We start from the raw sequence: 20,329 nt of genomic DNA on the forward strand, positions 1-20,329 counted from the left end.
ACCTCGGTCGGCTGCTGGTCACCCAGCCAGTCTTCCCCATCAAGGAGCGAGCTCAGAGCTCATAGACCGATCTTCGGGTAGAACTGAGACCACAACACACTCCACACACCGGGAAAGCGAGGCCACAACCCCTCGAGTTACATCCCGTACCTATTTACTGCTAGGTGAACAGGGGCCACACATTAAAAGACTTGCCCATTTGCCTCGCCGCCCCTGGACTCGAACCCGGCCCTCTCGATTGTGAGTCGAGTGCGTGTGCGTGTGCGTATTGTGTTGTGTTGTGTTGGCTTGCGCGTGCGCATACCCTTGTTGATGTGTGTTCGTGAGTGTTTCCAATTCCTGCTAACATTCTCCATGCAGGTCTCAGTATAACAACTAACAAACGATGATTTAAAGAACACCTACATTCATTTATCAAGCATGCTATTTCCCTTTCCCACCCACACCCTCTAGTCCATCATACCGGACTTTCTCCCCACACCCTCCCAGTAGTCACGTCCTACTCCTCTTAAGATTACGTACGACTAATCTACACTTTCATTAAAAACATCCTTTACTTAAACGCACCTTACTTAAAAATATCCTGTACTTATAACTTGAAAACAAGTATAACAAGTTAATATCACCCTGTATCTTAACTCTCACCATCCCACAACTCTCGTAACCAGCATCTTCACAAACATTCGGCCTGCCATTTAAAAACGCATTCTGCCTTCCTCCATCTCCTTAGGCCTCTCCTTCGTCCCTCCTTATCCTGCTTACCTCACAGCTTCTCAACGCCTCTTACACCACCGTATCAAGCATCCTTTACTCCCAGCTGCTACCAAAGGCTTTTTGACATATCTACACACTGATATTCACATCCGGTAACTGATGTGAAGTAATATGTAACGCAATAATGCTTGAAAGAAACACAGTAGGTATGACAGAACAAGGCCGGGGGAGACGAGAGGGAGCGAATTAAGGAGAAAACTTAATAATGTACTATCTCTCACGCAGTAGTCTCAAGAGAAAGAGGAAGCTTCACTGCAGCAAACTCAACTTCTTCCAGGCTCAAGCAACCGCACGCTCGTCACTCCGGCATCCCTGAACTAAGTCATACCAGATTCCTCCAAGGGCCGGATGGAGACCTTTCTAATCCCACGGTGAGGAGATTACGGCTTTGCAAGGTGAGGTGCCACGCCGTGCAGAGATAAGGCGTCCCAGCGGAGAGGAGGACGTGTCGAGGCACCGCCAAAACATTTATATCACCGGGGCCGCGACACTGTGTCAACCACGGTAAAGGAAAAGGAAATGGTTCTGCGGCTTATCTAGGCAAGACATATAACCTTGCTAAAGTTACAGGAGAGCTACTACTTCTGCCCGACAACCTGATGAGATGAACAACGTCCCTAACTTCTCACCGGAGCGTCATTGAAGTCACTCAGTTGTACACAAGACTATTAAGAGTAGACTCAATGGAATTTTATGAGAATGTTCGCAATTAAGTATATTGTCTTATCTAGAGTGATTGAACGCTTGACAAAATGAGATGTAAAACCAAATAAAACAGCGAGTGCAACAATTAAAAGAAGCAAACTACAGTAACAAGAAAAGAAGGAAAATAAAGGAGAATTAGCACAAGATAAATCAGAAGACATCGCTGCATGAAGAAAGCCTCGACAAATCCTACAGATCACAAACCACTCTAGACTCGCATTAAGGCGGCAAATGACCACCACCACCATTGCGGCGTGACACGCGGGTCGTAAAACCAGACGAGGTAGTAGCGGCCACGGGGACTCTTAAGCGACAACCACGTGGTAACCCAGAATCGCGGATAGCCTTCAACGAGCAGAGTTACGACACCTGCGGGAGGGAGGGAGGACGCATCGAGACAGACAGACAGACACACACACACACACACACACACACACACACACACAAGAATAGTATTGCGAGACAAAAGCTTACACACACACACACACACACACACACACACACACACACACACACACACACATGTACGCGTGCGTACTCACACAAATACTTTATTCTGATTACTGTTTGCACAATAGTCATGCATGAAGAGGAAGGGTTGGTTAAATTATGTAGGAGAGAGAGAGAGAGAGAGAGAGAGAGAGAGAGAGAGAGAGAGAGAGAGAGAGAGAGAGAGAGAGAGAGAGAGAGAGAGAGAGAGAGAGAGAGAGAGAGAGAGAGAGAGAGAGAGAGAGAGAGAGAGAGAGAGAGAGAGAGAGAGAGAGAGAGAGAGAGAGAGAGAGACGAACGAAAACGGTGCTGTATGCATTTCAAATTTCACCCTGACTTTATCTGATATACTGCTACACGCCACCTTTCTCCTGATGCCCTGACCAGACTGCTACTTACACTTTATATTCTTCACATTACTTTTTCGTTGCGACACGTTAAATCAATCTCATTTATTTATTTTTTTTTTTTGCATTTTTACCTCTATTACTAGATCACACAAAAAAAAACCTAAGAAACTGGAATAAGCCTACGAGTGACAGTTCCTGAATTCAGTATTTCTTCACCTTTAATCTTGAAATCGAAGATAAATTTGAAAGAAAACGAACCATAACATTAAAAGGGGCTGGTGGGAAAAAAAAAAAAAAAAATTGTTAGGCATAGTTGTAAATGTTGCAGTCCAGTCTGTCTACGTGCCAGCTACGTATCTTTCTTCACCTTTCGTCTTGAACTGTGAAAGAAAATGTTGAAAGAAAACGAGTCCAGAATAGAAAAACAGTCAGGCAACAACCCAGACATTTTTGCTGACCACCACCACCACCACCACCACCACCACCAAAACCACCATAGTCAAGCCACTCGCAGCCACGCCTCACCCCTCCCCACCACTGATCATAAGCCACCACACTCTTACGTTGACAAAATAGATAAAATAAAGATAAAAGTTGAGGAAGAGGGCCGGCAAATAAGTATTACGAGGTGATGGAAGGATAAGGAGGGCAAGAAGCAAGATAATTTCCAGGAGAGATGCAGGAAGGTAAGGAAGAAAAATAGTCAGGTAGAAAGGTACAGGTGAGTAGGGAAGACAGGTAGGTAGAGAAGGAAGATAGGCATGTAGGGAAGAAAGGAGGGATAATGGATGAAACTGCAATGACAAAGAAGGCTGAAAGGAGTGAATGATAACGAGAAGTGGAAGAGAGTAGTAATGGTATTCAGAGAAAGAGGGGGAATGGAATAAGGCAGTAATTAGAGAAAGGAGAGGAGGAGGATGATGATGAAAGGGAAAGAAGTGAGAAAGTGAGTGAGTGAAGGATATTTTGAGACTAAGAAGGAATTGCAAGGCCTTAATGCAGGAAGTGGAATAGAGTAAGAAGAGGAAGAGGAAACAGAGGAAGAGGAAAAGAGGAAGAGGAAAGAGAGGAAAGTGAAAGAGGAAGACAGTAACGCAAGGAGAATGGAAGGAGTGAGTGAAGGATATTCTAAAACTAAAGGGATTTTAGGACAGCGGGGCTCAAATACAGGAAGAGTAGCTACACTTAAAAGAGCCAAGCAAGGGCCTGAGGGTCATGACGTCGCTGGGAAGTTACCACTCGCTAATTACTAGTTTGTGTTCGTATTAAAAGCTTAATAGCCATGTGCGCGTCTGTGCCTGTGTGTGTGTGTGTGTGTGTGTGTGTGTGTGTGTGTGTGTGTGTGTGTGTGTGTGTGTGTGTGTTTGTGTGTCCCCAAGCCTTGGGAAGGTTCCTCATCCCCGAGGCTCTACTGCTTGCGGGGAAAAGGTGAAGGTGGAGGAAACTTGGCGGACGCGGACTTGGGGGGCGGAACCGTCACTCCTAAAACAAAACAATCGAGGCATTATGACACCCCCCCCCAAACACCAGAAGTAACAAACAATCAAGAATCTCCCTCCTGCAACACCAGCAAACATCAGACAAACAGACTTAATAATACTGCGTAATAATCAACATCCGGTGCTTGAGAACTCGATCGAGATAATTTTCCATCACGTCGACACACACACACACACACACACACACACACACACACACACACACACACAGTTTCCCACAGCCTGCGTCCTAGACCTTTCAAGTTTCTCCCGAAGCGATGTTCTACTTGAGACACTACTCCTTGTTTCTCCCCATCCCTCCCCAGGCCTTCCCACCCCACCCTCCGTCAGTCCACTCCCACTCCAGCCTGCCCTCTCATCCGCCTCCCCACCCGGCTGCTGTCGTGCAAGTCATAGTAGTGGCCAGTGATGATGCAGGTCACCGCTCCTCTCACCACAGCTCGGTATTACATAAGACTCCTGCCGAAGGTGACCATATCCCGTAGGTGGTGGAGAGAGAGAGAGAGAGAGAGAGAGAGAGAGAGAGAGAGAGAGAGAGAAAACTCGCACACGAAATTTAAGGGCGCAACAATTCTCCAACTAAAACTTGAAACTTCCATAAAAAAATTTAAAGGTCACAAACTCCTCCAAGAAGTAGACAACATAACAAATGGACCAAGACTTAAAACTGCCACACCTTGGTACAATTTACGAAATCGAGACACGCTTATCAAACCAGGCTACATTTTTTAAATTTCTTTTTGTTATTTCTTCTACTAGAACAATTCACATTCTATTTGAACTCCCACTTAACCTTTTTCGGAAATCGAGACGCGTTTATCAATTTGGGACACGTTTTTTGTTCCATTTTATTCTATCCTATTCATTTTTTTTTTATCAACACAATAGCAGATCAATCCAGATCCGTCGCGCCAAAACGCCTCGCCTCACCTCACCCTGCCTCGCTTCGCCGCGCCCCACCCCAGCAGTATACTCAAGGAATCAAGCTGCGATAATGTAGTGGACAAGTCACCGAAGCAACAACTCACTTAATATTCCAGGCCACACTCGGGAAAGGTCTTAATGAAACATCGAGTCTTAAGTGCTCTACGTGGCTGAAGTTCTGAAGTTCGAAATCCTTGCACCTATTAACCTTTCAAGCAAATCTGCCCTCCTGTTTGCGAAATACTGAATTGGTATATTCTAGTTCATTTTGCTTACGTTCATGGGTCAGTTAAAAAATGCATGGTTAGTATTATTTAAATTTAATGATTCTACTTTACCCTAGTTTAGAAGAGTCAAGTATTCTAAAAGTGAGAGGGTTAACGGTGCTTTTAGGTAAATGTTCAAGGAGTCTAACTTTGCTCTAATTTAAGGGTCAGTCAGGTGTTAGTTAATGTAGTTAAAGACCTTTTCTTTATTCTTTGCTCTACTTACGTGGTAATTAAAGCAGATTTTCATTATTCTATTGAATTTTGTCTTAGTTTAGTGGTTCAAGTATTTCATGAGTAGGTTTTCATTATTGTACTAAAATTCCCTTACGTTTGCGAGTCGGTCAAGTAACTTATGAAGAAGTGTGAGGGAATTTTTGCTCCTTCACTTTAATTATACTTACGAGTCAGTCTTTATGGTACTACTATATTCTACCCAAGTCTTAAGTCATAAGGGTCAGTCTTCATAATACTACTTTATTCTACCCCCTCCAAGTCAGTCATGTATCTAATGAATGGTTTGAGGGAGGTTTCATTACCTTGGTATTTAATTCTACCCGCGTTTATGAGTCAGTCAAGGGTGTTCTGGGTAGCTTGAGGTAATCTTCATGCTTCAGTTACTTTAATTGTAATTACATACATAGGGAAATTATTCTTCACTGTTACCTTTATGGGCTTAATTACGAGGATTTTATGGATAATTTGGACAAGTTATATGCTTCACGGTTGTTTACCTCTGACGTCACACGTTCGGGGTCGCAGGGAGGAAATGGGAAGGCTGGATCCAAGGTTTATTGACCATTGCTACTGTTTTATCCTTGGAAGGTTGGCGGTTTTGTTTGTATCCTTGTATGTCGGAGATTATTCTTATGCGCTTCATCTTATCTCTAACAGGTTTGGAAGCTCCTTGTTGTTTTTATAGAATTTTACCATTAGTTCACATCAATAGATATAATATTCGTGAGAACGCTACCCAATTGTGTTTATATTAGAGTAGACTGACTGGTGGTGAAAAATGCAAGTTACATTGATGTATGAGATGGCAAATAAAAAAAAAAAAAAAGGCCCTCTGGATAATCACAAAACAAGATTTATAATACAGACCCTAAAATAAATTTGCTCAATAATTTATCTCATCAGATCAGGTAAGGGTACAGGAGCAACGAGAACTGCCACCTGGGTATGTCTGACTCAAGCATGTGGACGAGAAAAACAAGACCGCTCATGATTTACCGCAAGAACTTTTCCTGGAGTGTCACCCTGCTGCGAACCTCACCCCAGCCACATGACCCACAGCAGAGCAAAGGTTACCTCAGAGATAAGAAAAGAGACCAGAAAATAGACCAAAAAACACCTAGATCACACTCAAGAGTCGGTGGTGGTGGTGGTGGTGGTGACAAGGAGCTATGCAGGATAGTCTATGTAGGGTAATATTTTTCATACTTAGATTAGTTTCTAGGGTTAAAATATGCAAAAACCATCACTGTACAGACCTAACTTACGGAATAGCTTTTAGTGTTATTATGTGCAAGAATTATCACTGTACAGACCTAACGCAACTCAATTTAAAATCTTATGACTACTATTTTATCCCTCTCCTTTTCGTATTAACTTCGTCTTTTTCTTCACTTTCCTATTGTTGTTTTCAGATTAACTCATTCCTTTGAATATCTTTAGCTTAAAATTCATCCGATTCCTACTGTCAAAGCATTCACTATCACGATCCTAATTATTTTCATTACCATGGGTTATACTCTGCCGCCTCTGCCACCTCCATCTTCCCCACCACCCCACCACCGAGTGAGCTGCACCCGGGAACACAGCGACGTACTGGAATTTAAAAGGGAAAGTGTACCCAACCTTTTAGGGACGAAGTGATCACCAGTTGAGGGTACTGTTTATCCCATTAAAAGGAGACCAAACACAGTAATGTGCCCCAGCGAGTGGTGACCTCACACGTGATCGTAACCCAACGGTAATGCACGACAACCACCGCCACTGGTACAGGACGACCACCACCGCTTATGCTGTTATTGTTGCTACCACAAGTGCTATTCGTACAGCCTATTTTTGCTCCTACTACACGTATACTACAGTTGTTGCTGATGCTGCTCCTACGATTACGTAATTCAAGAATTTCCTACCTCACACTTTGTTGCATACAAACTTCCATACAAATGACAAAAACGATAAGGTTTCAAATGGCAGGAAAAAAGGAAAACCATGTGCATTGTCTATATAAAATTGTATGTTGGACGAGACAGCAACAGTTAGTGCTACAGTCACCTGTTGGCTTGATTCTTGAAATCCAAATAAATAAATACAGATATGATAATTGATACTCTGAAGCGTCGGAGTTCGATAGTTTGAAGACCACCAGGAAGGCAGAAGTGGAAGACAAATAAGGAAAAAGATGAACACGATTCGTAAGAGCAAATAAAATCTGAAGAAATAGTATCGGTGGTAGTCGTTGAAGGGAGAGGTACATTAATGTCTTACTAACACAACAACGCCGTATTTCAAAACACACACCACCTTCGCAATATATACAAACTTAATTAACTGCTTCATTGCTATGGTAGTCTTTTAGCTTACACTAAGACCAGTAAAAAATACTTTTGCAAGGGCATATCAAAGATAATAACTTCGTATATCTGTTTACAGGGACAGAAAAATAGCATGAAAACAAGGATATTTCCGGATTTTCTAAGCAACATAACTATTTAACATTAGGTACGAAGTGAACTAAAATATCGTAGCGGATAATGGGCGTTATATCTAGCAGTGAAAGGACTAACAAAAACCTACGCGAGTATCAACCAGGTCGATCAAGTTCATACGGAATTCAGTAAATAATGCAGAGGAACTTCTCACGGCACGTCTCCACTCGAACCTTCCACATTTAGCAACAGATTTTAAACTTTCAGCACCGCACGTTGGTTGTATCATCTGTACATTTCTATTCATGGGTCTGTGCCATTATTCACCTAAAACTGACTAGGTGATGAAAGGCTCGCTCGGTACTTTGAATATCTAACGTAAGCTTGTTACATGCATTGTGCTAAGTACACACACTCACACACGCAGTAGTCTAATAAACGTCCTGCCTCTCGTGTGTGTATAGACGTTGTGTACACTACCTGCCTTATTAAAGAGCACACAACTCATAGTCACACCACACACACACACACACACACACACACACCAGTCACCATTTCCTCCTAATGCTATGTTCTCTGTCAGCGGCGTGGCAGGTGTGTCAGTCTTAAAGGCTATATACAGCTTGAAGGGGACTAGCCACCAGCTTCAAGGAGTAATTTAAAATGCGACACACACACACACACACACACACAAATACACACAAAACCATACACACGCCATACATACATACACACACACCCACGCCATACATACACACACATACACACCCACCATACACACACACACACACACCATACACACGCCATACACACACACCATACACACGCCATACACACACACACACACACACACACACACACACACACACACACACACACACACCATACACACACACACACACACACACCATACACACACACACACACATACACACACACACACACACACACACACACCATACACACACACACACACACACACACACACCACACACACATACACAAAACCATACACACGCCATACATACACACACACACACACACCTGTTTGACTTTTATGTATTTCTAGGATAATTACGTTTCCCTTCCCGTGTGTGTGTGTGTCGCCGCGTCCCAAGCGCCCCGCCCTGCCGTCACCTGGCCTCCGCTGCTACACATGCCCCGCCCGCCGCGCTGTCACTTCCTGCAAGATTGATAGCTAGGTGTGCTATCGTGGCATCTCCCCGGTGAATATATTTGCTTCTCAATGTCCTATTTGTTTGCTTTATGTGTGTAACCTTTACATCTGGCTGGTGGGATGCTTCTCAGGTTACGCGGCGACCCTTCACACACACTATCCCACGAGCAGAGGGATGCAAATGTTACCTGGCATTCCACGGTGTCTGAAGAATGCAAATTTGAACGTTATTTATCGCATGTAGTGTGAATCATATCAATTTGATCTTTGTTTACCTCTAAATTTAAAAGTTACGTTTGGTTGTGGTACGCAACGAGGACGAGTGTTTCCAGTCTCGCTTCACTAATCAGCACAAAATAGGTTAATGAGAAACACGTACCAAATGTCTTAATCGGTTTCCAAGTTGTCAAAGCTCGATTCTGAGCATAAATCTTGTGCTACACGTTTAGACGCGAGCGCGCATGCACATGCAATAGTATACACAAATTTTAGAAAATGAGGGAAGCTGCAAGAGGCCGCCAGGCTTACACGTGTCTGTCCCTGTATGTGCATGCACACACAATATGCATGCACACGCCTACTGCTGAATGAAATGCGTGGCGGTGCGTGCACGTCAAGGCAAGACGGCTGGTGGACATGTCATGCCTTGGGGTAGCCCGTCGCTGTGACGCTGTCTCCAGTGACAGATGGAACTACTTATAGAAAAAAAGAAAACACTGGGCACCGAGAACAGCTGACAGACCCAGACTGTACAGAAACATGCCGAATATCAACAGTGTCGGCACGACGAGGAATGTTCACATCTTCACACCAACGATTCTCAAATTGGACTCTGTCAAGGAGGTGCATTCGGCCAGCGCGCCGTGAAGTGAGCTGAGCCGCCAGTACCGCGAGGGAGATCTGATTCTACTTACCTTCCCACACCTCATTCAAATCTCTCAGCACTGTAGAACCTGCCGGACCGCAGCCACCACGCCACACACACTTCACCAGCACCCACAGCCTACTCACACCACTCGCCTCCTCCTCACACTAAACAAAAGATAGAACACGTTGGAACGAGAATTTACCAGCGATGTAGTAAGACCTCCCGCACCTATGCCGTCCCGGTCAACACTGAGCTGAGCGACCGGCAGCTAGCGCGTCGACCAACCCCAACAAAGAGAGGTGACGTCACGAGAAACGTCACACACAAGGAAAACCAAAGCACGGGACGATATTTGCTGTGACCCACCCATTACCACACCACCGATAAAGCACATAAGGCTGTAGGGGGGACTAACTTACACCTGACCTACACCTGTGACGTGAGAACATGGAACATAATTACAACCGGAATGACGGGAGCAGCGACCTCCGCGCCTCCCCCTCACCTGTCAGAGCCGTAACCCGCCCCTCCCCGCCCCGCCTAAGGCCAGCCCCTGCCGCGGGTCCCGACCACCAACCACTGATCGTCCTCCGAACAAACCACCTGCGCCACACCCGCTGGGAAACTATGGATATGTGTATTTTAATTGTAGGTAACTGACACTTAGGAAGCTGTAAACTTGGCTAATTACCTGTTGTAGTGGTGATTATGCAGGAGAGGTGAAGCGAAGAGCGGCGATTAAGGGAGTTAGTCCTCTGAAGGTGAGTTTTGGTTACCTTTCTGGCTCTGGAAAATAGAAAATAAGGTCAAGTGATTAATTATAGATGTAGCGTGCATTTGATTACAAAAGTGCACATGTAAATATACGTGCAAATGACTAAATATGCAGTAATCACTAACGCCCTAATGAGAAACAGTCATTATACGTTGACTACAAAGTCTTATAAAAACGTTCACTTGGATTTGTTCTAGATACAACTTCTGCTGAGTTTAAGACCATAAATATAGTCTTTGGCTCAACAAAGATAGATATTATGTCGTCTTGTTCTTGATGGTGGAAATGTCAAATAAGAAGGAATAAAACAAGACATTCTCTCCATAATTTGCTTTTAGATAACAATTTCCACTGATTTTATGACTTCATATTTCTTCTTTGTCTTCGTGAATACAGCGTATCATGTCATCTCGTTCTTGAAGGTAGAAAAGTCAAGTTGAAAGGAAACAAAACAAGACACTTCTCAAAATTCTGCATAATCCAGCTGGCTCTATTGTTCGGGAGGTGGCACATTTTGTGGGTATTTTTTAAGCTTCCTTTTCGTACCCCTTAACCAGAGCCTTCCTTGCAAATAGCAAATGAATAAATCCAACAAGCCGCAACATAAGGCACAGTTGAGAGAGTATGACCGTCACAGCGCAAGCCACAACAATTCCTGACACTCAAAAATCATTGGAGGCATTAGTCGTGAGGCATCCTTGGCGATACACTGAGGGAACCTTCACCAACATTTATTTTCTTGTCTATATATAATCAGAGAAGGCAGAGAAGGAACTCAACGCGTCAGGAAAGGAACATAATACAAGCCCCGTGCCGTGTTTGTATTTACGGGAGGTAAAAGAGGAACTATGCGCGCCAAAGAAGGAATGTAATATTATTTGCCTTGCGTCACTGCATAATAGGAGGATAAATAATGTTTTTTTTTTTTTTTGTCCTACTCTCCTGAATGTGCAAGTTGTAAGTGGGAAGAAAAATGAACAGAGAATATCTTTCATTCTTTTATTGTATGGTTTTTTTTTTTTTTTATACTATTCTTTTTTATATTAACATTTGATGTACGTGTCTCTGTATCTGTTTTTTAGTAAGTTTATGACAATATACCGAACATAAAGAAAGAATGTATTGACACTTCACTCGTTCCATGGAAAGTTGTTAAGGGGAATGAGTGAAGGCGCAGCAACAAGACCAAACATCGCTGACTAAGAGTGAGAGACAGCGATATCTATTCCACCGAGAAAATGTTTCAAGCAAAAACCAGCATTTTCAAATACAGTATCGTCTTATCGTTATTCCTTTCATCAGTAGAGTCAATGGAAGTTATAAGAGTATTTTCATTATGTCTACGAGAGTTTAACCCCTTTAATACTGGGACACATTTTTACCTTGAGATTTGTGTACGATATTATTGATTAGGAAAGGGCTATGGAGGTCAGAAGATTAATGACCACAATTTTCATTATTTTAATCAGCCAACATGAGTTTCAGAAGCTGTATAAAATCACCAGATAGTAAGCAGAATGAATATGGAAAAACGTCATGTTACTGAAAGGATTAACAAAAGTTCTGCATAACTAGAGGAAAAAACGCTCATGAAAACCCAACCAATCTGCGATCTCTGAAAACAGTGTGAATGAGAGGATAAACCGTGTCAGGAGATTACTAGATGATACCTATGAATATGTCGTCTCGTTTATAAATGTTGTTTTGGTGCCGTGGCATAGAAAAAGATCAAATCAACACAGGATCAGGATCGAACTTGTCTTTATATGCCGCGAAATGAACACTGCCAAACTCCTCGTCCGCGGCCAACAAACGCTCAAAAATCCATCTTTCACCTCACAATCAGCTCCCGATACCACACTAGTAACGTTACTGTAGACTTCGATGTTTACAGGGCAACGCCAAACGCGATTCTCCCTGACCTGAGCTTTATGAAAGAAGGCGAATACGTGATGGTGAGTCTGTACAACGCCGAGGAATGGTTAAGGACATGAATATAAATAAAATATAAATATTTATCATCGTTATGTACCTAACACTATATAATGCACACATTGATGAAGTGAGGCACCAATGCAGAACAAGATCTCATCAGCAGGTTGCGAAAAAAGAAGTAATGAAAGAAATTATGCAAAACACATTGGAAAACATCATTAATTATACTGCATTGACCTCTTTCTACGAATATGCGTGCTATCAATTCATTCATCGGACATAATGACACACTGAACGCTATAAAGGATGAAGAAATACGGAAAACAGAGGGAAAAAAAAAGTATAATATATATTGACTATGAAACAACCAAATGACAAAAAAAAATAAGAGTATTAGTGAGGGATTTAGTGTTAGAGAGAGAGAGAGAGAGAGAGAGAGAGAGAGAGAGAGAGAGAGAGAGAGAAAGGAAAAAATGTATATATCACGATAATTTCAACCACAACTGTTTATAAGGACTTGTTGCTGACAGTGAGGGAACGTGGCCCCGCATGCCTCTGCACACACACACACACACACACACACACAGAAGGAAGGTGCGTGTGGGGGTACGTGGTGTTCATGGGTGTAAATAAGGTGTATGCGACCTTTATTGCCTGTAATGACACGCTAGGTTATTTAGTGTGTGTGTGTGTGTGTGTGTGTGTGTGGCTACCAATTTTTGCACCCATGTGTCGTGTTTGTTTGTCTGTGTCGCGTTTTTTTTCCTCCCTCTATCTTTTTCTATTTGTGTTTATGTCTCTTAGTTTACTGTGTTTCTATCACTGTGTGTGGCTGTGTAGGTATGTTTGCATGTCTGTCTGTCTGTCTGTCTGTTTGTTTGTCTGTTTGTTTATCTAAGTTACCATTTTTTTTCTATATTTATCGTCTACTTCTCTATTGTCTTTTTTTTTTTTTATCTCAGTATGTTAGTACGTGTCTCCTGTCGCTGTGTCTGTTTGTGTGTTGGTCTGTCTTTCTATACTGCACGCTTAGATTCGGCACACAATAAGAAAAAGAACGATTTTCCCGATAATCGATCAATAGAGCAATTCAATAGTTTCCCAGATCTAACAACGGAATCCCCTTCACCATCATTACCGCTACCACCACCATCACCGTTGCTCAATGTTATTATTACCATTATTAATGCCCGTACAACAACAACAACAACAACAACAACAACAACAACAACTATTACTACTACTATTACTATTATTACTACAACTAGTACTACTACTACTATTACTACTACTACTGCCACTACTATTACTACTACTACTACTACTACTACTACTACTACTACTACTACTACTACTACTACTACTACTACTACTACTACTACTTCTACGAATGACCAAAGAGAACATATAAGAAAGCATATGAAAATTTATGTGGACTTACAGTAAGAAAAGCGAGAAATCGGGCGATGCCTAAAATAGGTGAATAAGTTTATAAATAATCACCACTTGACCTATGATGACTGAAACGGACAGAAAGACTCTCTCTCTCTCTCTCTCTCTCTCTCTCTCTCTCTCTCTCTCTCTCTCTCTCTCTCTCTCTCTCTCTCAGGTCAGGTCCGAAATAGAACCACGAAGCATTCAATATTTTTGTTACTCTTTTTTTCCTGTTACTGTCTTTTTTATGACCTTTTTCATGTTACCTTTTGTCCTTTACTTTTTTCATGCTACTTTTTCCTGTTATTTTCTGTCCTAAAATCTTTGAAAACTAGTCCCCATGAAAGTCCAAAAGGTTTAAGAGTAATGTCCACGAAGTTCTTTCTCTCCTGTCAGCAAGGCATCACAAGAGCGAGGGTTATTGTTGGGATCACAGCAAATAAATGTGTTGCAAGCATGGTTTGTTTGTACGCCCGAGCACGTAGGCAAGACAGGCAGGGAGTCAGGAAGGCATCGCGCAATCATGGCAGCGCACACTTGGGATCTATCGTTTCCTCTTAAGTGCAAGAGGATCCTGATGAAGAAGGGAGGAAATTCAACCAAGTAAAACAAGAAGGAAAAGTGGTTTGCTTGGAGGTTGAACGAGATTATTAGATTCATTAAACATATCTCTCTCTCTCTCTCTCTCTCTCTCTCTCTCTCTCTCTCTACCAAAACACTGACGAAGACTAAAAGAATGATTAAAAAAAGTGAAAAAAGATGAACCCACTCAGTACGCTATTTTACAGAGCTTCCACTCAACTCACTAACCCTCATCGGGCACTCCTCGCTTCTCTTCCCCGTTAATTAATGCAGCAACGAAAACCAACATGAAGGTACGAAAGGGCAGGACACGAAGTAGTACCCAGTATCATATTAACGAGACTTTCACTACCCTATCTAACGGAGGAGCATCGCGGTGGTTGTTCCCTCACCTACCAGGGAAGAGCTAACAGTCATGCTAATTACTCTTATCACTCCGTACCTGACGCATAATGTATCCTGTCGTAATTGTATGCATTTGAATCTTAACTCGAATTAAAACAGACCGTCGGAATGGAACGAGTTTGGCAGATGAGATAAATATTCAGTTGTCTCGACAATTTAGCTTGTAGAGTGTCGGCGAACTCCAGTGATTCAAATAAAGCTTTAGCTCCTTCCATAGCTCAGTTGGTGGAGCGATAGACTGTCTGTATGTATGTAGTGGTTCAGATAATACTTCACACTCGTATGTCTGTTACCAAGCTCTCTCCCTCCCACCGAGCACCTCAGGGGACCCAGAACCCGCAGCTAGATCTTATAGGGACACTAGAGGTTTTCTTCCACTTGTCCAGTATCAACGATATCGCTAAAGCTCGCCTTTTTCTCTTCTTCCCTAGTATGTCTATTGCAACCTTTACTCTCATCTCGATATGCAAGTCACAACGCTAAAACCCAAACGAGTGGGGTTTCTTTCACACTTGTTCTGTATCTGCAGTATCACAAAAACTCGCCTCTTGCTCTCCTCCCCTAGTGCTTCCATGTCAACATTTAACTCTCATCGTGGTAAAATTACTTTACAACTTTTCAGGCGGATGTAAGAAAAAGAAAAGGTTTAAGAGTCTAGATTCTCCAAATTCTAACCAGTATAAAATGTTTAGATGTGGCTGTATAGTGTATAAAGAAGGAAAATGTTTCAGAGTGACTTGCGATTAAGTTACCAAGTCTCGAACAGAAGTGGAAGAATTAATGCATCACGTATACTGCCACTCTTATCTGACGAGGCGAGTTGCTTTTCCTTGTCGCTTTGATACTAACAGGCTTGACACGTTCCTCTCTCCGCTTTTTTTTTTTTTTTTGTACATTTATCTTGACAATCCTCTGTCGGCTATTCTTAGTTCTTTCTCCTATCAAGTTCAGCCTTTTAAGTCTATTATTGTCTCTCTATACCTCACACAATATCCTTTACAGTGTTTTGTGTTTGCTATCAGATGTGGTCCTTTTCTCTCTTCCTTTTTCGATGTTGACCAGTCTTATAATCATTTTGTTGTTGTTTCTCTGTTCGTCCTTCTTACACCCACATTATTTACGGTGCTCAAAGCTTTGTGTCTTCCTGCTTTCGTTTTTCTTCTTACTTTCCTCCTTGAATTTATGTGGTATATTATCACTCGATCCTGCAATCCATCACCTCCTTCTGTCCTACTTCTTTTCGTCAGTGTGTCCTCTTCACTACCTAATCGTCCGTCTTTCTACTCGTACAAAAATGCATGGTTACAGACCTTGAAAACAATAGGAATTAGACCCTGCGAAAAGTTACCGCGTACCTTTAACTGAAAAAAAAAATGTATCTCATGAACAAAAACTTGATGCTGCAGTTCTAAGAAGGCGAAGGCAGCCCAGCATCCTTCTTTCTCATCTATGCAAGTCGCCGTGTTCTAATTATTATCCCAGCCAACTTCCTACTCGCCCCTCTCATGCAGGATGTTCACCTTTCCGCCATTCGTCACCTTTGCGATACGTGCACCTCACATTTGAGACGCGGCTGTGAAGGGAAGCTGCTCTAGTGTTACCTGTGAGAATCTGACCCTCAGGCGCTGTCAGGTGTCACCAATAAGGATCTCTCACACTGATTTTATTGCTCCACAAAGAGGAATAATTTCCTACCGATAAGGAGAGTAGGCAGCGGTCAATTCCTTTACGCAATCTAGCTGTGATATGGAGGTAATTGGTGTCTTGTAAGGTAGCACCTTCTCTACAAACAGGGCATCAAACTTTCATTCAATATAAAGTGATGTGCGTCTCTTTCGCCGCCGCGATTCTCTCTTCTCCAGCACCAGGCCATACTTCGACCAGTCACGCCGCCTCACTGCTTATGAGAAGTATTCTTATCTAACGCAGCCTTGAAAAAGAAATCCGACGCTCCGCAACAAGGCTCTGTAAAGGGTGGAGTGCAGAGAGCGGGTCCAGCCTGAGTGGGTGGTAAGCACGTGTCGGTAGGCTGTAAAGATTGGTCTCTCAACATCGGGAAAAAAAACAGGATGTCGCAATCCGGATTTCTCACTTCCTTCTCTCCCCAGCCAGGCGGCACCGCCGCGGCACTAGCAACAGCGACGGAACAAGGCTAGCGGCAGACTCTTTTTTTATTCATTAACGAGATGCTAAGAAGCTTTCATCACAATCGAGGCAATAATGTGCAGCACGCACACTTATAATCATGATTGCTTAAAGAAATAAGAAAGTCCTAGAACGCTAAACTATTTGAACGAATTTCCAACCACTCCCTTGATGTGTCCTGTGTGGAGCCTGACATTAAAGACTGCATTGCCATTAATGGTACGCAGTGGTAAGAAAAAAAAAAAAGATTGTGGCGAAAGCCACTCATGGTTGTCTCGAGAAAAATTTTGTCTTCTGTTAAAATCTCCCTAAACACAACACGGTTTCCTCACACCTCTTACATGTCTTCCAGGGAGTGCCTTTGGTGGGGGTCAGGATGAATTTGTTGCCGGCCTGGATGTATCAACCTCTAACTGACATTGGCACACTGACATTGGTGCCAGCAAACTTCTGAATTGGAATCATCCTCAGGCATCATATAATAACGATCGATGATTGATGATAGACCACTAAAAATTATGTCTTCCTACTATAGAAAAGAAGACTATGCTACAAGACAATGGGTTTGGCCCTTTAACGTGAAATTCACATATGAAAATTATGAATCACCTTCCTTCACACCTGTCCAGCGTCTGCGTGCCTGGTATTGGCGGAGCGGGTCCCGTTGGTAAAATCGCTTCAGCTCACCACAACAGGATCTTTAATAGAGCAACTAACACGGAAGTTGTAATGCAGGAACAGGAAATGTACTTGCATTGCAACTTCGTACCTTCCCTTCACGCAGAAATTAATAAACAAATGCAACTGAATAAAATAGACCCAAATTTGAAACAGTTCTGCAACGACATACCTCCTGTTCAAATCACAGGGCACAGCAGGTGGGAGGGCGAGACGCAACACAGGCGGCGCGAACACCTCTCCACCCCACAGGTAATGCCGCGCCCCGATCCCAACCATCTAATTTAAGTGCGAGTAATTACGCGTTGATGGCAGTGATCAGCGTCAGGTGTGCAGAATGGCGGTGCAGGACACAGTGCGGCTCTCCTGACACTCTGGCTGTAGTGATTAACGAGAGAGAGAGAGAGAGAGAGAGAGAGAGAGAGAGAGAGAGAGAGAGGGGTAATATTGGATACATGGTCGTTTAGTCTTGAGTAATTTAGTTCACACTGATAATATTTTTCACAATGAACTTTTCTCCTGTTCATCTTTTTTCTGTCACAGTATAAACGCGCACGCTTGAGAAATAGATTAAACGATATCACAAAAAAGAAAATGTATCACCTGACTTAAAGTGATAATTAAATCTGCGCTGGATGACTAATGGAAAAATGTGTGCAGCAAACGAGGCAGTGGAGAAATTCTGTCCGAGCGTCAATAGTTCATCAGCTGTTTGAATTGTTAGGAGCCCAGAGATGCGTGACGAGGAGTGACGAGGAGTGTGACAAGCTTACCAGTGTAATACGAGCAAGTCATCAGTCAGTCCTTATAAACAAATACCTGTTTCTTCTCTTTCTTTTTTTAGGATCAGTGCTACATATGTTAATTGTGTTTGCTTGGAGAGTGTTGGCAGAAAAAAGAAGAGAACAGGAAACTAAGGGAAGGTGCAAGACGCTGTTTGGCCTACATATTGCAATCCATTTATGAATCAAACCTAGTACTTATTTCCACGCATCCTCCTCATCAATAGATTTGTCTATAAAGCATATTTTCTTATGTTTTATTCTAACTTTATGAATGGGATTCAGTATATAGAAGAGTCTAAAAACTAAAGAAAAAATCAAATCAACGAAATTTACATAAATGTTTTGGCTTAGTTTCATTGAAGGATGATAAAATTTTTAATTTTGGCGTTTCTTTTTTCTGCATGTAGGTCAAGAATATATGAGAATTTCCCAATGCGTCCAGTTTGATGCCATCAGACTCATTAAGCACCTCAATGACGTTCTGACCTTATCACCATCATAAAGTAATACCAGTATTTTCTTGACCAAGTGAACCACAGGTGACCCACACGCTGCTCCCAATGACCTCCCAGACACGCTGCAACGCCTCAGTTCAAAACCTCATTGTTCCAGCAACATAAAACAAAAATTATTACCGGTAAAAATCGGAAAGCAGGAAGCGGTCAGTTACAAAACACGCCGCATGAGGGTGCCGCAACTCTGGGCTTGCCATGTGGGAGGAAGAAAGGCAGAGCGAGGGTCAGTAAAGGTTCCGTTTCGTCTTTAGGGGTGTCGGGGAGAGCGAGAGGCCTTCCATTAAGCAATCCCTGAAGCTAAATTCGAGTTTAAATCTTCGCTTCCTGTGTCATTAAGAAAACTGCAGATTCATTTTGTAATTTCTCAATAGAACAATATCGTGAAGCCTTGAAAAATGGACAGTTCTGAGAGCTGACCATTACATCGACCACTGCCTCCAGAAGAGAAGAAAAAAATAATAATGCATTTTAGTAAGAGTTATAGAACCATTCAATATTCTAATGATAGTAAGAAAAAAGTTACTGCATCATCAATGGAAAAGAGCACCCACAGACCTAACCCAATGGAACAAGATTAATGAAAAGAAAATCATAAAAAAAAACATGAGAACCGAAATAACAATCTCTGTGGCTTCTGAAAACAGTCATGAGAGAACAAAACACAGTAAAATATTGGATGGACCTTACAGTAACGATATTGAACTCTACCCTCTGTGATGCAACGAAGAGAAATAATGCTTTTCTCTCCTCGTTTCTCAATCGGAGTTTGTGCATTATGTTACGTGTTGCTGCGCCGCCATTCAGTCGCTCTTTTTATTTATCACTAAGATCATTATTCTTTTTCTAGTTCTACCAATCTGAGAGATAATCCAAAGCAAGAAAACATGATTTAAAAGTAACATCATTCAAATGTTCTGAAAAAAAGGGAAAATGTGAACAAAAGAACCTAAGCGCATATTTACTCCTAGTACACCTATCTGTCAATCACTCAATCAAGAAAACAATCAATCAATCAGTCAACTAAGCTCTCGATGTCTGCACATGAGCAAACACACCGAGTCGTACTATGTGCATTATATTTTTCAAAATCCATGGGACAATTAACAACAAGAAAGGAAGAAAAAAAAAACGTCAACCATACTATTAACAATTTAAAGAATAAACATCTCCCAGTACTTACGACCTCCCGTGCGTTGGATTGGTTGCATAATGAGATAATGACCATGATGGCCTGGTTCATTGCCGCGCGGACACCAAACCTTCGTGGCGTGCCGCTGTGTTCTTCAAGATTGCTCCGCGGACTCTCGGATTATTACAGGCCGAGCTGCAGAATTACGGTCACCCGATCGTACCAGAAGGTCCT

The 20,329-nt window shown here is 42.5% G+C and overlaps 1 protein-coding gene across 2 annotated transcripts in view; it reads right to left on the reverse strand.

Moving 5' to 3' along the window:
* Window positions 1–10,011, reverse strand: part of LOC123517199 (CD151 antigen-like) — a 52,161-nt gene extending 42,150 nt beyond the window's left edge. Inside the window, exon 1 of one of the 2 annotated variants that reach the window (XM_045277210.1) lies at window positions 9,915–10,011. The gene's annotated coding sequence lies outside the window, so the exon portion shown is untranslated. Of the gene's footprint in view, window positions 1–9,758; window positions 9,783–9,914 lie in introns of those variants that run through there. The other variant, XM_045277212.1, reaches the window with a different exon arrangement.
* Between the last annotated feature and the right edge of the window lie 10,318 nt (window positions 10,012–20,329).

The sequence above is a fragment of the Portunus trituberculatus genome, chromosome 41, assembly GCF_017591435.1.
Source record: "Portunus trituberculatus isolate SZX2019 chromosome 41, ASM1759143v1, whole genome shotgun sequence".
In the NCBI taxonomy this organism is placed as follows: domain Eukaryota; kingdom Metazoa; phylum Arthropoda; class Malacostraca; order Decapoda; family Portunidae; genus Portunus; species Portunus trituberculatus.